The sequence below is a fragment of the Phyllostomus discolor genome, chromosome 5 (genome assembly GCF_004126475.2).
Source record: "Phyllostomus discolor isolate MPI-MPIP mPhyDis1 chromosome 5, mPhyDis1.pri.v3, whole genome shotgun sequence".
Taxonomy (NCBI): domain Eukaryota; kingdom Metazoa; phylum Chordata; class Mammalia; order Chiroptera; family Phyllostomidae; genus Phyllostomus; species Phyllostomus discolor.
Window position 1 is genome coordinate 100,988,814 of NC_040907.2, and position 18,322 is coordinate 101,007,135.

The 18,322-nt window shown below is 42.9% G+C and overlaps 1 protein-coding gene across 3 annotated transcripts in view; it reads left to right on the forward strand.

Annotated features, from left to right (window-relative positions):
- The window catches only part of SH3RF3 (SH3 domain containing ring finger 3), a 410,835-nt gene that overhangs the window by 55,043 nt on the left and 337,470 nt on the right, over positions 1 to 18,322 (forward strand). The gene's annotated exons all lie outside the window — the stretch shown is intronic.

Genomic DNA, 18,322 nt, shown 5'->3' on the forward strand with positions numbered 1-18,322 from the left:
GAAGGCCAGCATGTGGTAGGTAATGCAGTTCAGAAGAGGGCTGGCTGAATGACTCCTCTAGGAGGCTTGAAGCCAATCCCTGAGGCAAGATTTGATGATTGGGTTAAATGTGGGGACCAGGGGAGGGAGGAGGTCTGAGAGGAGCCCCATGTTTGTGGTTTGAGTAAATTAGGTAGGGAAAACAGGAAGGTGATCAAGTTTGGAGAGGGGAGGAAATGGCATTTTCTGTGAACTGTCTTAAAGTACAATTTTGTATTTGTGATATGTCTAAGTGTTGGCAGGTATTGTCTAAGTATGGCAGATGTTGGACATAAAAGGTTAACATGTAGACTGGAAATAGTTTTCATCATATGGTTCATAGTTAAAACCACAGGAGGAGACAGGGTCACTTAATGGATGATAGAGAAACAAGGAGGAGGACTCTGTGATCCTTCAGGGAGCATCTGCTGTGATGGCTGGAGGAAGAGGAGACCTAGACCTGCCCAAGAGTGAGGAGAGTACCCAGGGATGGGAGGCCAGGGCTGTGAGGACCCAAGAAGTGGAGATGTCAAGAAAGAAGTGAGGCCCAGGGCCAGATATTATGGGAAGGAATAAGATAAGACCTGGGTATCTGTTGATATGAAATAAAAGGATAGCCTGATGTTCTTGCTGACACTTTGAGCTGCTTCTGTGAGCTCATCAGAAAGCTGGGATTTGGCTGTAGCTCTGTTACTAATTAGCTATTTGAGCTTGAGACAGTCACTTTACTGCCTTGCCTTACTTCCTTCCCCTGCCACTGGACAGGACTCTGTGCACTTCAGAGGACTGAGCTCACAGGGCTGCTGGGGGCTCTGGGGAGTGTATGGGTGAGGAGGGTAGACATGCAGACTCAAGGGCAGAGTTACCTCAGTCAGAGCCATCTCAGTCAGAGCTCTGGAGCCCCGCTTGGTGAGAACAACAGGTCACTCCGAGTCACACATTTTTTAGTGGCAGAGTGAGACATCAAATAATCTGTTTTCCCAAAACAGATTTTCTACTTCTGAATCTAGTAATACTGTTCTTTTAAAAAAATGAGCAGTATTAAAATTTCAGCTGAGATTAATAGCTTCCATATGTGTCATAATTTATTGTGCTATTAAACATTCCATGTCTCTCTCCTTTCTCTCTTTTCCTCCCTCCTTCCATTTTTTCCTCCCCTCTGGCTCTCCCTCTCTCTCAGAGTATGTCTTGGTTTTGTAATAAAGAAGTCTGTAGTTCACCCTCTCCTGCCACTTGCCCCTAATGCCAGACAAGGAGACAATGGGAGGGGAGAAGGTCACTTGGGTCATGGGAGAAGGGAGAATGCATCTTCTTTATATAGTTGCTTTCAAGGTTAAAATTATAACAGTCTATTTAACAAGGGGGATGAGAGGTTACTCTATAAAGAAGAAATATTTTGACAAAGATCAGTGAACCTAGGGAGGAGAGAAGATGGTGGACAAGTAGGTGGAAGCTGAGTTCACTTGCGATTGCCCTCAGCGCAGCTACTTGAGTGATCTGCTGACAGATAAACTGAACATAAGTGGAATCTTAGCTAACATAAAGTTTGGAAGCCAAGAAGAACAGAAGATGCTTCATAGTGGGCAATAAGGAGATTTTATAGTTTGAAGGGGAACCATTCCATGCATGGTGCCTGCAGCTGTGGAGGTGGAGAGTCTAGTCAGAAATCACAGCTTTGCTTTGAAGCTCCCTCCCCTCCCAGGGCAGAGAACCCCCATATCCTGGCCAGGAGCGACATGGATACACAAAGTTGGGGAGATCCAGGCTACACACACACACCGGGAACAGTAAACCCATAGCTTCAATGGCAAATACCGAGTGGGAGAGTGCCAGAGAGAGGGGGACTTTCTTACATGGGTGGGGTGTAGGAGACAGTCCACAGCCAGCTGGGATTCTGAGAGACTTTTGGCTTTTTGGAGAAGTGGTGCGTGTGGAAAACTGGACAGTGAATCAGTATTTCAGTGGGTGTGTCCAGAAAGACTTTTTAAAAGGAGAGCTGAAACACAGTAGGCCAGGACCCAGTGTGCAGCTGCCCTGCCAGCAAAGGGAAAAGATTGCAAGTGTGGTTTGCTCCCACTGAATATAGCTAAACAGAGAGATCAAAAAGGCACATAGCAAGGGGATTTCTCAGCCCTAGCCTGGTGCAGGTAGCAGGCCAGAGGCTGCACAGAGTGGAAGTTCAGGGCTGTTTGCTGTGAAGGCAGTGGGCTGGGAACGGGATGGGCAAGAGTTGAGCGCCTGAGATTATTTACAGCCAGGGAGAGCCCCCTTCCTCTGCTGGCAGAGATGAAACCTCTGGGAAGAGAAGGACTTACACAGCCCCCATGTCCTGCAGGATTGAAAGCACCACCACATCCAACAGGAAACCTCCACAAAACAGCCAGGACAGGCACCCTGCAAGGGGCATTCCTCATGGGAAAGACAGAAAGAGAAATGCCTAAAGGGCTCATTTTGAACTTCTCTTAGGGAGACAAAACACACTGGTTCCTAGGTCCCTATTCCACCAAGGCCAGCAAAGCAGGGAGATCTGAAATCATTGCAACAAGAGGGAATCAGGACCCACCCAGCCTTGGCTCACACACATTGCTACCATCAGTACCAAGCAGGAAAGAGCTGCCCCTCTTATACACATTGGCTCTGCCCTTGAAACAGACAGCTATTTAATCAGAAACTATACATTATTGGAAATAAGCTGGGGCAGACCAAGATGAGTAATACAGGGGCAGGGGGAACACACCAACAATTTTCCAGAAGACTGAACAGTGCCTCTCAGGGGAAACTCAGGGGTCCCACCCTCCTGATCACAATAGAAGACAGGTGAAGGTGATCCAGGCGGTGCTGCCAGAAGTTGGACAACCTACCCTTGGACCCTGAGCTGGTAAAAAGCCAGGAATGAATCCAGAAGGCAAACACCAATCTCTCCTGAGAAGACTTCTACCTTGTTCTTCAGAATTTATTTTTTTCTTTCTTTTGCATCGCCTTTTAATATTTCTTCTTTTGCTTCAATTGCATTCCAAGTAATTACCATTCTTTGTCTTTTATTTTTTATTCTTTTTATGTATATTTTTATATTTATTTCAAATCTCACATTTACTCTTCCCTTGTCTTACTCCATTTTACCTTTTCCCTGCCCTTTCTTATTTTCATTGTAAATTTTATTTCCCCCCATGTTATTCCTTGTTCCTATTCCTTACTCTTACTATTTCTACTCACTCTATCCCCTTAAAATCATTCTTCCTTCCTTTAGTCAGCTCAGATTCTTTTTCCCCTTCTTATAACATTCTTATTTTCTTTCCACCTTTATAAAGTGTGGCTTGTTTGGCATGGATATTAAGGTTATTGATGTTTTTCTTCAATTGTATTCCTATTTGTTCATGTAAAAATGTTTTCAAATCTCACAGCTTACTCCCCCATCTTACTCCATTTTGCCTTCCTCCTGCCCTTGTTTGTGTGTGGAATTTTATATTTTCCCGTTCTTATCCTGGATTCTGTTCCTTACTCTTATCATTTCTTCTCCCTCTATCCTCTCAAAATCATTTTTCTTTACTGTAGACATCTCATATGCTCACTTTTTTCATACAGTATTCTTATTCTCTTTCTACTTTATTAATTTTGGCTCAGCTATTATTGTTATTGACTCTGTTATGGTTTTCCTGCAGTTTTGTTCCTTTTGGTTCACTTTTTAAAGTTTTATTTCAAACCTCATATTATACTCTTCCCTTTTCTTACTCTATTTTGCCATTGATCTTCCCTGTTTTACTTATGTTTTAAATTTTATTTTCTCTCTTTCTTCATCTTGTTTCTATTCCCTACTCTTGTTGTAGGGAATAGAATGCTCCTCCCTCTTCCTTCTCAAAATAATTTTTCTCTCCTTTAGTCATCTCATATTTCATTTTTCCTATCTTATAGTATTCTTAATTTCTTTCCACCTTTATTAATCTTTGTTCAATTGCTGTTGATATTGCTGATGTGGTAGGGGGTATTTTTGTTGGCATGGGTTTGGTTTTTGGGTAGTATTGCTTTGTTAACCATCACCTATGCAACAGCCTACAAGATGTGGCAGGGTCTGTGACTCCCAGTTAGCCAGCCAGAAAGGAGAACCCAGCAACAAATGAGCATCAAAAATCATTTCCCAAGTATAACAAGAAAGCCCACATAAATTGAATAAAGGGCAACTCTAGAACACCCAGATAAAGAGATCAAAAGGAAAGCACCACTGAGTCCCACAGAACTCCTACCACAGATGTCTACCCCACAAAGACATGCAGGCAAAGTGGAGCAACCAGAGATCAGAAACAAACAAAAAGAGTCACCTAAAATGGGAAGACAGAGAAACAGGGAAGACAAGAAGGGAAGACAGCCCTTCTTGTGTGAAGAGAGCTGGCATTTAACACCAAATAACTATGTCATAGCAAAAAACACAGATTCTTTTCCCTGCTGTGTTTGATTAATGCCATCCTGGCTGTGGTGGTAAGGCAGGCTGGGCCCACTTATTGGCAGTACTTGTGGAGGGCTCTGAGCCCACAGTGTATCTTCTGCTGCTCTGGGCCATGGATTTGACTTTGCTTGGGGAACATGTCACAACAGGGACACTTATACCACTCCTGATGGTTCTGGGCTACAAATGTAGACCATGGCTCTCACAGAAAAGCCTTCATTTTTGGAAGAAAGGCAGCAATGGCATTCAGCTGGCCAGGGAGTACTGTGGCTATGTGGCTGTGCTTGTGTAGCAAGCCAGGTGAGATATGCTGAATGCCTTTTACTTCCCAGTTCCTTTGAAGTTACAGTTCTAGACATTACCTAAATGGCTCTAAGTCCCAGGAGACTTCAAAGGAATCTCAGGAAACCCCTTCTTGATTAGGAGATATGCTTCCTAATTATCAGTAAATACATTCAGCCCCTCATTGGGCACCCTATGTCCCGGTTTCCTATGAAGGGAGCCCATGTATTGTGAGGAATTAGGGCATGATGTCTCCATCATCCTGGGGGAACCCCAATAGGTGCACCCTTCAGAGAATAGGCTACAAATGCTCCTGGACTTGGACTGCTTTCTGGCGGAGCCAGCATCCCAGATTGTCTCCTCAGGGTCACCCCAGGACTATTTTGGTGCTTTTCACTTTGCTCTAACCCATCAGAAGATTCTAAAAAGCTCTATCTGTGAGCTAAAGGACTTCAAAGAGAACTGAAAAACAACTGGATAAGCTACAAAGAATCAATTTAAAATATCTGAAATGGGACCATTGGAATAGAAGGTAGGCTTCTCAGGCCCCCTGCTTCTCTCCTCCTAACCCCAGACTATACCTCATCCCTACACTGCCTGTCCTAGTGAGGGGGAGACGTTGCCTTTTGTTGTGTCTTGCTTTGCACAAGCTTGGCTCCTAGCCCTCCATGCCATGTCTGCAGGTTCTTGGCCAGCTAGTGCACATTCACCTCCATTCAGCCTTTGTTAGCCAGCTGCCGATGAGTGGAGTGCCCTGCCCGTCATGTGGGTGATGAGTGGGACAGAGTTAGGTAAGGGCTGGTGCAGAGTGCTGGGGACTGGAGCCCTTGGACATTCGTCCATAGGGCTCACCTTCCCTCTGGCCTGTTGTGACTTTCTCAAGGGTGTGGCTCAGGCAGACTGAGCTCTTGCACACATGATTGTTTGAATTTCCTTCTCTGGCTCATTTGTTTACAGCTTACCCATTTTCCAATTTGAAACTTCTTACAGGAGGGGGAAAGACAATATAAAAGGAAACAGGAAATTCAGTTTCCACTGAAAGTAGGAGCCTCAGGATGCCCTTCAGCAGATGCTTTGATTGGATAGAGCTGGCTCAGCACACATGGTTAATACAGAGGAGGCCTAATCACTCCAGAATGACCCACCTGTTGTCTTCATGGTCTCGGTGAGGGAAAGGACAACTCTCCTGGCTGGAGACCACTCCCTCCCACTGAGGGTGATCTCAGTTGTGGCCTGGCAGGAAGGTAGTGCCTGGAAACTTCTTAGAGCAGCTCAGACAGGAACAAAAGCTCAGGGCATTTCCCTCTGGTGTTGCTTTTGTCACCTGCCTTCCCTTGGGCCTGTGGACTGTGCAGAGGATTAGGTATGAATTCACTGTGACCATGAACTGGGCTAGAGGTTTTTGGAAACTAGGTTGAGACAGAAAATTGCTTTAATCTCCTTTTCTGTCCTAAAGAAAAAAAAAATCTGACCTTATCAGCTTTCTGAGATTCATGGCCAGACCTCATTTTAATCAGGGATCATTCATAAGACATGGCACAAAAAAGGGCATTTTTGTATTTTAAACTTTTTGGCTCTCTTGCACTGGTTTTTATGGCTTAAGGGAAGGTATGGATTTCTACTACCTCAGCAGCGGTTGTCCTTTTGATTTAAAGTATGAGCTTCTGAGTTTCTGGATGAAATGTTCTGTAAATAACATTTGAGTGAAAAACTAGTCTTCAGTTTCCACCTCCTTTCTGCCACATAAACCTACATGGTACCGCTAACTAGGCAGAAGCATAGGAACAGATGAAAGAGTGTATGTTACTGATGCCTTCTGGCTACAAAATCAAACAATAGACCTTTTTATCTCCTAGCCAAAACTCAGCCTTATTACCTCCCCTTTTAGTCAGAAAACAACAGAAAACTACAATTTGGGTTCAGGCATGATAGTGCCAGCCAGTGAGAGTGACTGGGGGTTGTTTTCTTACCCTCATGGTAGCAGTCTGTAAATGAGAACAAAAAGAGCTACTTAATCTGCTGTTTATTCAGTGCTTCTTGGCCTGGTAAAAATAAATGAACTGATTTAATAAAGAAAAAAACCCATGATTAATGCAATGAAGAAAATATAAATATGATTAGATCACAGGGAAAAATGAGGTCAGGAGAGCCCCATGTACTAGTGAAGAGACTGGTTAAGATTCAAGACATTTTCTAAATTCCAAGCTTAGAACTTCTTAGTATCCAAAGGAAAGGGAGGGAATAGTCCCAAGGAATTGCATGTCTATCAAGCTGAGTCATCCAGCAAGTCATCCAGCAACTAGAAGACTTGTGGGAGTCTCAGGGCAGAAGGACAGTTTTCATTTTGATGCTGTAAGAGCTCGTGGAGTTGGACACATGGAGGTGTGATGCCCAGTTACATAGAGGAGATAGACACAGGAGCAAGGGAGAATAGTGCTCATGGGGCAATGTTCTCCAGGCCAGCTCTGCTGAATCATTTATGGGCATGTATGGTCTCTTCTCAACAATCTTCAGATGTAGGGGATGTTTTGTCCCTGTTTTACACATGAGAAAATTAGGGCTCAGTGAGGTTAAGCAAACAGCCCATGAAGTCACAGCTTAAAACATCGAACAGAGATTTGATCCCAGAAATAACGTCCTTTACCTGAGGCTGTAAAACTTGTCTTCACATCTGTAAGCCAGAATGAAAACCTTTTTGTGCACACATGTGTGCCTGTGTGTGTGTGTTCCAAGTAGGGCTTCTCAAATTTGCAAATACACCAGGATCACTGGGCTTGTTAAAAGTACAGATTGTTGCCCTCCTTCCCTGCACCCCAAAGTTTCTGAGGCAGCAGGTCTGGGGTGGGGCCTTACTAAAACCTGCATTTCAAACAAGTTCCAAGTTGCTGGCCCAGGGACCCTATTCTTAGAGTCACCTGTGTGGTGTGCCTTCTTTCTTTTGTACCCATCACTCCCCTCCCCTCTCTGTTGGCATTGTCATGTGTTTTGCGTGTTCTTTTAGATGGGAGTCATTGATATGAACTGATCCCTCCCTTATACATGGTGGGACTGAGCATCAAGGCAGCAGGGGCTCTGCCCACAGTGACAAGCTGAATCCACATAGAGCTGGGACCAGAGCCCTAGACCTCTGACTCCAGGCCAGGATTCTCTCACTGAAACACAATGATCAAAATGCCTTTATGCTCAGGTAAAAGAACTCCCAGCCTTCCCTGGGTGCTGCTGGAGCAGGGCATGGTACATCCAAGGATATAAACATGCATTGAGTGGGATCCCGCTCCTCTTAGGCTTTAATTGAGGTCTTGTGTCCCACAGTGGTCCATAGTGCCTTTGTGTTGTGGAGTACCTCAGAGTTTTCAAGCCTGTTGCATGTATCAGGACATTACTTATCAAGGACATTACTTATCCTTGGAACACTCCTGTGGGTTGACTTTGTGGGCCGGACATTAGCCCGACTGTGGACATGAGAAGGCAGAGATCAGGAAGCTGAATGTGAATGGCTGGGAATTGGGCTCAATGGTTCAGAGCTGTTTTTACTCCAGCTCCTCTCTCTCTGTGCATCCTAGGATTTCCATACTGGCCTCAGCCTTCCAACTAACCACTAACTTCCTGAACTTGGCTCTTTTCACACTGCCACCTTCTTGCCCTTTAAGTCTCTCTTGCTTGCCAGTGCTGCCAGTCATGGTCATGTTTCTCTAGAGTGTGACACAGATGAGGGGTTGGGAATGGAGAACAAGGGGTATGCCAGGCCCAGGGTGAGAAAGGGAAGGAGGGAGATGGCATGGTCAGAATGTTCATTCTTCTGGTGGGAAGGGGACCACATGCCTGCCTCTTTGGAGTGCCCATGTGCTTCCATTTTGGTTACTCCACCAGTCTCTTATTTCTGCTTTCTGGTTGGCTGGTCCAGTTAAAGTGTGTGGGGACCATGGAAGGAGATTGGTGATTAAGAGCAAACTTTGTTTGTATAGCTGATTAAAATGTATCACACTTGCCTTTTGACATAGCAAACCAGACTTGTTCAGTAATAGTAGTAAATACTCAAACTATATGTCATATGTCGGGTACAATTTGTAGACATGCAGCTGTCTTTTGATTTCTCAATGTCAAAGGGAAGTAAAGCATCTGTTGGAAGCTTGTGCAGATCTGCCAGTGTTGTCTCCCATGTTCTATATCCCACTCTGTCCCAGGTGGTACCATGAGCCACATGTGGCATTTTGTCTGGGAAATGTGTCTAACAACACTTAGGAACTGGATTTTAATTTTATTTACTGTCAATGAATTAAAATTGAAATTGGAAAAGCCACAGCAGATCACACCTATTTTAATGGAGTTAAGGAATTCTAAAATAATCTTGTCTTTTTTTAATTGTTTAATTTACAAAGGAATTTTGTGGATTTGATGGAAAGATTAGGTCTAAAAGAAGGGAGTGACTGAGCTGGGACTTTTTTTTTTTAAAGATTTTATTTATTTATTTTTAGAGAAGGAAGGGAGGGGGATAGAGAGAGAGAGAGAGAAACATCAATGTACAGTTGCTGGGGATTATAGCCTGCAACCCAGGCATGTACCCTGGCTGGGAATCAAACCTGCGACACTTTGGTTCGGAGCCTGTGCTCAATCCACTGAGCTACGCCAGCCAGGGCAAGTTGGAACTTTTTAACACCACAACTGACCAACCTAGGTGATATTTGAACAGCCAGTTAACTCCTCTGACCTCAGTTTCCTCATGTGTGAAGTGAGGTTCTAAGACTTGTGAGATTCTGTCTCATCCCATTCTTGGCTACTTGGGATTCAAAGATCCCAAGATTCATTACTATTTTAGTAATGAAAAAAAAAAGATTTATTGTATGCCTGGGGGCCAGGCTGGTGTTCTTTAAGTCACTGCACTCTCAGCTGGGTGGAGGTACTGGAAGTGAGGATGGTTTCAAAACTGCAGGCCTTTGGGCCCCACCCAGATGCAACTCAGAGGCAGGAAATTGGCATTTTAACAAGTTTCCCAGCAGTTCTTACACAAACCATTGCCTTTAAACATGCATACCAGGCTGACTTCCCACTAGGGATCTTGAGAACTTTCTAGTATGGTGGTCAGTGCAGAGGCCCACAGTATGGAGTCTAACCTGAAAGTTGGGGCTAGAGAATAGTTTTTCATGTGGGGTGCTCTGAGTCCTTCTCCAGGACCAGCCAGTGTGATGCCCAAATACCTGCCTCCTTGAATTCAAAACATCAGAGTTTACTTTTTTCTTTCCTATAAATATTGCAGATGAGGAGGGAATAAGAGTAGGTCTGTGCATTTCTGAACTTCAGTATTTAAGGGCAAGCTTCAAGTGTGCTTTTGAAGAGACCCTATTCTAACCTCCTGTTGTTGGAGCTAGCCACAATAAATCACCAAACTGTGATTTTAATATTAGAATATTGCTTTGTTGTGAGAAACAGACCTGAACCTGAATAATATTTCTGCCTAACTCTAATCTTATCATTTTTCATTTAGGCAAAAACCCTTCCTCATTTTTAGGAGGAGGGAGATGAAGGAGGCAGTTGTTCCCAAATAGAAACTGTATCTATCTCCTAGTTTCATTAACCCTACTCCATGTTCTGCTTGTCAGCATCTGCAGAAAGAACTTAGAGTGGGATCAGCTCCTTTGAAATTTTTAACTTTAATAGTTCATGTAAAAGCAGGTGTGTAAGCAGATCATTGAGCTCATTTCAGTCGTGATCCTGTAGGCTCTTTCAAAGCTAAGGTCATACTTAGTTACAGATCAGCCCTTCCTTGGATATGCTTGGGCCCTGAGGGTGGGAGTTACATGGGGCTTCTGTAGAGCATGGCAATTGCAGTCCCCATGGGTAAGTACACCCTGTCACTTCTGAAGATTTATATCAAAATTCAGCTGTAGCAGTGGCCTCTTTTAAGCCCTTTTAAAGTTTAGCTCTTTGTTATTTAGGATGGCTTGCTGTCTCAGTCTCTTATAGTTATTCTTCATTTCTTCTTGAATCAGTGCTCTTCCCTGAGTCTCTTCCAACTCCCACTTTGCTTCTCCTCACTTAGAGGCTTCGTGCCATCCTAGGTTATTGTAGGATATGGAAGACATTATGCTAGTTCTTTGGAGACACTCAGATGTATATGACATTATGTAATGCATTATGGCCTAGTAAGAGAAGTAGTTGATTATAGAAATGAACCAGGATTTTTATAGTTGCAAGAGACAGAAAATCTAACTTGAACCAGCCCAAATAAAGAAAGAAAGGTGATACAGTCCTGAGGTAGGTGGCACTGGGCTGGATATGTGGCCCAGATGATGCCATCAGGACTTGGTTTCTTTGTAACACTGGACCTCCCCCAAGTCGACTCCAGGGTCACCCCTGGGAGTAGGGTGGTACAGTGTCTTCACCCCTTTTCTGGAAGCCTTTATGGAATCTCTTCTGGCAGTACCTATAGAACACATGAAGAGTCCCTGGGCTGGCTGTGCAAACTGGTGATGTGGTGGCAGGTGGCTTGGACTCAGGACCTGTGCTCCCTTTGGCCATAAGGGGATCCCATCCAGGCCTCAGGAATGACAGTGGGAGTGGAGTGGTTGCATAACAAGAAATTGGTGGCTGTTGTCATAAGGAGGTGAACCATGCATGTCCACACTAGGAAATTACTACAATAAGAACTTGAAAAGAGTTACAAGTCAAGTGAAAAAACAAATGTGGTGGAAGTGCTAAGGTTGAAGATATGGGGAGAAATCAGGGACTATTAAATGTAGAGAGGTTCCTGGTCTGACTGGGTCCCTAACCTTCATCGATATCATTGTTGTTTGGAAGAGTACTCTCAAGCTAGCATGGCTGTGCCCTCCAACAGCTCCTCCTCTCATCCCATGCTGCCCTCCTTGCCTGTCACATTGTCTAGTCCTCTACAGACAACAGAACTCTACACAATTCTTCAAGGCCCAGCTGCAGTTATCCTTCTTCTGGGAAGATTGTCCTGCCTGGGCCAGCTGAAGTCAATGCTTTCTTCCCTGAATTCCAGTTCACTGTCAGCAATCACCCTGGGCCCTCCCAGTGTCTCTTCCTTTGATCTGCGTGTGTCTGCAGTCCATTTACCAGTAAGCTCTCATGAATGGTGACCTTCACTTGGGATGCATCTCCAGTTACTTCCCAACCCTGAGCATAGTGGGCACTTACTGAGTATTGGTCCTGGCTCAGTGGGTGTGGAATTTACTTGTGTTATGGGTGGACAGAGAGTGGTGAGCAGCTCCATGTTTTCTTTTCTTTGTAGGAAGGTGGTGCCCAGACACTGGTGTGTTTATATAATTTAATACTTTGGCTCTTTCCTGATTTATACAGATGTCTCTAATGGTTAAAATTTCATGCTACAGACTACATACTTGCAGCGTTTGGCAAACATTGCACTGCTTGCATACAATACTGTCAGAAATTCAACCAGCAGCCTTCACAGTCTCCAGAATGTGCTCAATGGCAAGTGTTATATTGTGTGTTTCTGTCTCTCAAGGGCTTTTATTGTCTCTTTAATGAGCAGATGCCATGAATTCTGTTGTAGGCAACATGTCTGTTAGTCTAAAGATATTTAGCTTGTGTTTTATCTCCAGGTGCCACCTCTTTCTGTCCCCTCTTTTTGATGTCCTCATTACTTTAGGATATTTGTGAATATTGTAGAGAGACTTCCCATATACCTCACATCCCATTTCCCCTATTAACACCTCATATTGGTGTGGTACATTTGATACCATATTATTAACCAACATCTGCACTCTATTTGGATTTCTTGAGCTTTTCCATAATGCCCCTTTTCTGATCCAGGATCCCAGCCAGGAGGCCCCATCACATTATGTTACAGAACAAACAAGGGGGGCCTGGGACGATATACTATTACTGAAAGAAGCCCCCAGGTCTGTTATGTCCGCCGCCAGAGGAAAGACGTCTCTCAATGCCAGAGATTCATGAAAAGGAAAGGAAATGTTTATTTAATGCTATACAAACTTAAAGTAGTGACCTAGCCCTGGCTGGTGTAGCTCAGTGGATTGAGCGTGGGCTGGGAACCAAAGTGTCCCAGGTTCGATTCCCAGCCAGGGTACATTTCTGGGTTGCAGGCCATAACCCCCAGCAACCACACATTGATGTTTCTCTCTCTCTCTCTCTCTCCCCCCCTTTCCCTCCCTAAAAATAAATAAATAAAATCTTAAAAAAAATAAATAAAGTAGTGACCTAATGTCTTTATCAAAAAATCCTAAAGTCCCTTAAAATACCCACAAACAGACACAGTCCTTCCTTCCTTCCCCCTTTGCCCAGTCCAGAGTACTGTATCTCAGGAAAGGAAATAGAAGTCCATGGCTCAGGCAGTCCTCTGGTTATTCCCAGTTAGTACTCGATCTCAACTGGGAGACCTCCCTGGGTTCCTGGCACCCTCAGCTGAGTTGCCGGGATCTCTGCTAAAACCAGGTGGTGGTTCCCCCTTCTAAAGCTGCGGGGGTCCCCACTCTGGCAGAGGCACATGGTCCTCTCTCCCAGGGCCATGGGAGTCCCCACTCTGCCAGAGCTGCATGGTTCTCCCTCTCAGGGCTGCGGGAGTCTCCACTCTGCTAAAGCTGTGTGGTTTTCTCTCTCCAATGGTTGTGATCCTCTCTGCACTTCCACAGCCACATGGTTCTCCTCCTCAATGGCTGCCATGTCTGGGTTTAAATCTCTGTGACAATCTTCCTCTGCAGCCCCATTTCCGACTCCTCCTACACTCAGGCACACTTGCCCTCAATCTGCTGTTTTTTCCAGGTTTTCTGGTCGCCATCATGGGTCTGGGCAGGTGTGTCCCCATGTCATGGAGCCAATCATCTCCGAGCTCCCATGCAGGTGCTGTAACTCAGCGGACCTGCCCCCCAGTCCCATCTTGGGGGGAGGTCCCTTTCCATCCCCCTGGCCTTGAGCATGGCCATAGCTATTTAGCATATCTAAGTGACCAGCCAAAGGCTATAGATATGTTAAATGACCACTCCAGAGGTTAGCTACAAGGCTGTTGCTGTGGGAAACAGCTCTCAAAGGCCTTGCTCCATTTGTCCCTTCCCCCAACCCACACCTGGGGTGGGGGGGTGAGAACATCCTAAAATCTCCTAGACACCTTGAGTTCTAGACCCCATTCCAAATGCCTATTTGGGGTCCCCCCTGTTGGCTACACCCTGTAACAATTATATTTAGTTGTTGTGTGTGCTTAGGCTTCACATGGCTGACAGTTTTTCAGACTCTCCTTGTTTTTGGTGACCTTGATAGTTTTGAGGAGTGTTGATCAGGCATTTTGTAGACTGCCTCTCAACTGGATATGCCTGATGTTTTTTTCATGATTAGACTGGAGTTAAGGGTTTTTGAGAGGAAGACTACAGAGATGAAATACCCCTCTCATCACATGATGTTAAGGGTATATGCTATATTCCTTTAGTTTGTTTATTTATTTTTATTGTGTTAAAATACATATCTGGAACATTTTTCATTTTAATCACTTTTAGGGTCCAGTTCAGACATTAAGTGCATTCATGTCGTTGTGCAATCATGCAAACATCTGTCTCCAAAACTTTTTCATCATCTGCAACTGAAACTCTGTACTTGTTAAATACTAACCATTGCATACCCACTTCTCCTGGCAACCACCATTGTAGTTTCTTTCTCTATGAATTTGACTGTTCTACTATTTTAATACAGGTTTTATTATTATTCAGGTGTGGTGACATCAACTGAGATAGCTGCCATTGAAAAGATGCTGTGTGAGTCACAGTTATCAAAAGGAAGGGAACACCAGGCACAGGGGGATACATAGGGAAGTGCCAGGGTCAGTTAGACAAAAGCAGTGGGGAGTGAGCAAGAGCCTTGGTTGTGGTTTCCAAGGAAGGAAGGGAAGCAGCAGGTAAGCAGGTTTATGATTGGCTAGTTTGAATGATTTTAGTGAACCCTGGGCATAGGGCTGTCCCTAGTTGTCTGGTGCTTGCCCTGAGGTAATTAAAGAAAGTGGATAGTGGTTCAGAGTGTGAGAGCTCCACAGAGCTAGTAGTTAGAGCTGTGTGGGTTCTGAATTGAGTGGTTTGCATTTGGAAGGCACACTCATGGACGAGTTGTTTGCTACCTCTGGGACTTGGCTAACTTTGAGAGCGCCAGTGCTTCCAGAGTCAGCAATGCCCCAGATGTCAGAGCATTGAAACACAGAACATGAAGCATGGATGATACTGGTAGGTTCATCACATAACTAGACTCCTATAACACTGGCCTTGGTGTCTGGCTTATTTTGCTGAACATAATGTCTTCAAGGCTTGTCCATGCTGTAGCCTGTGTCAGAATGCCCTTCCTTTTTAAGGCTGAATAATATTCCATTACATGTATATACCACAAATTCTGTTTATTTATTTAATATATTTATTTTTAATGAAGACCCAAAAATTCCATTATCATTTCTAAATCTCCTGGATTTCACTGACCACTTCGCTTCCCTTTGGGGGCTTCTCCCATCCTGGTTAAGGGATGGTCCATGTGGGAGAGCAGAGAGGGCTACACTTATCTGTGAGGGAGCTGGGCTGACAGTGCAAGATGAAAGTGCACTTTGTTATGTGTTCTCGGTTCTCACGGTTCCTGAACATCAGCATTCAGACAGAGCAGGAGAGATGGCTTCTGTGATGCAATTACTATTTGTTCCTATGATCCTAAAGAAGCCTTAGGTGGCTTGCCTTACCTGTGTGCACATGACTTAGCTGACTCCCTTGCTGTAGTGGTCTCTTTAGAGAGTCTTTGTCAAGTTTCACATGGACTCTGAGGCTAGAGCAGTTATCCATCCATGGGCTGTTTCTGCCCTAATTACTGCCCTAATTACTCCATAGCTGTGAGGAATTTGTGGGCAAATAGAGGGAGGCAGGATGATGTGATGACATTTTGACAAATGTGTTACAAAAAAAAGAACTCCCATAGGGGAAAGTTAATGCAATTATCAGCCACATTAACATTGGCATCCTTAGAATTGTGTCTAGTTGGGGAAGGATGCTCTTCTCTTCTTGTGAAGACCAACTCCCACTGATATTCTAACATATAGTGCTTGAATTCTTTTTCCAGAAACATCAATTAAGAGTCAATATCCTTATCTGTTCATAGGTTTTTCCACTGGGGGTTTCTGCTATATTTATTTCTTCTCTTCGTTCCATGTACTGGTTAACAAGGCTGCAACCCTCTACTCTCAACTAACATGTGGCTAAGGACAATATATTAATTTTAATATTAGCCTAAGTAAAAATTTAATTAATATTTTTAGTCTGCTTCTAAAGTATATCTTATCATGTATTCTAAAGGCAGCTATGTAATATTTGGGATTTATTTGTTCTGCTGGATTATCTATTCCTTGCTCCTCTTACTTACTTTTAGCAATGTAGGATTTACTATAGCTGGGGTAGAGTATATACTATTTAGAAAACAGTCTTATTAACATATAATTCACATGCCATATAATTTCACTACTTACAGTGTATGATTCAGTGGCTTTTATTGTATTCACAGAATTTTGCATCCATCACCATAATCAATTTTAGGACAATTGTTCTTTTTATTGCCAAATCATATTCTGTTGTATGAATATATCACATTTTATTTGTCCATTCGTTTGATGATGGAAATTTGAGTTATTTTTACTTTTGACCATTATCAATAATGCTGCTGTGAATATTCATATATAAGTTTCTGTATGGACTTATATTTTCATTTTTCATGGGTGTATACTTAGGAATGGAATTGCTGAATCATTTGATAACTCCATTTAATCATGTGAAGAACTTCCAGTCTGTTTTTCAAAATGGCTGCATCATTGTATGTTCCTAGAAGTGTATGAGAGTTCAAATTTTTTGCACATCTTTGCCAACACATATTACCTACCATGTTGTTTATAGCCATTATAGTGGTATCATATTTTAGCATTGGAAAATAATATCAAGTTGCTAGAAGTATAGAAAGAAGTTCAAGTTATTACTTTACAACTTCCAAACTGTGTAACCTGGGTGAGTTGCTTAATTTCTCTGAACCTAGTTTGCCTGTCTGTAAATAGGAGATAAGTATAACTATCTCATAGTATATTTGTGGAGATTGACAGAGGGAACATGAAACAGCATGGTGCCTCACACATCTGATGCTTAGTAAGTATGAAGCTTTATCATGATGCATAAAGTGATGCCAACTATGGGTTACTACCCTTTCCTTCTAGCCTGTCTATCCCTTCTTTTTGGAATGGAGTGATTAACTAATGGTGTGTTTTAGGGAAGTGTGGGATCATCTGGCTGATCAAAGATGAGATAATTGAATACAGCAAGGTGAGGGAAACCAAGGGCTCTAAGAACTGTTCCCAATTTTCCTTGATGATGCTTAAAGGGGTCACTTAAACACATCTGGCCATTTTTACATTAAACTAAGTTAATAATACAGTTTTACTGAGGTCTAATACATTTCAGTAATTCAACTTTTTGGTTTCTAGGTCTGTGAATTTTCACAAATAATTGCAGTCAAGAGACCACCACCATAATCAAGATATGAAAATCTAGGGTCTATCAACTCTGAACAAACTTTCTGCTTCTTTGTTGTCATACTTTCCTCAAACCCCCAGCCTCTGGCAGTCACTGATCAATTTTCTGTTCCTATAGTTTTGCATATTCCAGAATGTCATATAAGTTGGATCACATAATATGTAACCTTTGAGTCTGGCTTCTTTCACTCAGCATACCATGTTTATAATTAATACAGGTTCTTGTGCCTATCAATAGTTGGTTATTTTTTATTGCTGAGTGCTGCCACTGTATGGATGTACCATAGTAGAATGTCCATTTAACACTGAAAGGCATTTGAGTTATTTTTGCTTTAACAATTATTAATAAAGTTACAGTAAATTCACATAAAGAATTTTGTGTAAGCATAGCTTTCTAATTCACTTGGATAAATATTTAGGAGAGGGATCATACAGTGAATATTTATTTAATTTTATAAGAAATTGCCAGATTGTTTTCCAAAGTAGCTGTACCATACAATTAATAATATTTTATCCATACTATGGAAATCTCTGAATTTATTACTAATTGGTTACTAAGAATATGTTTGATTCTTAATAGTCATGTATACTTTTCTGAAGCACCTAGAGTTGTGGTTCTCCAGCTGTTAGGAGGTAAGCCATGAAATATGCGTTCCATGGGAAGATTCATATAGGGAAACTTTAGGTTAAGTAAAGTTAAACTTTTTCTTTATTGCAGGATATTTAGAACCTAAAACTTGAGGTACTTTAGGAGGAAGATGAAATAGACAGTTTTTCTAACAATTGTCCTTTGGGGACACTGTTCATTGGAACCAATTTTAGGAAGCATTGGCTAGAGTACACAAATTTTCAATGCATTCCTTCTATATTATCTAAACTTTCTCTGTAATGATCAGGATTGGCTCTTTAGTATTGAAAATAATAAACACTAAAGATTTCTCATTCATCCTATATGTTTATATCAGAGGATGAGGGGCTTCATTCTTGCTGATCTCACTCAGGGAGGTACAATTTGAAAAGAGAGGAATATGGCAGATAGCACTGAGGCTCTTGAAGTGGAATGGGCC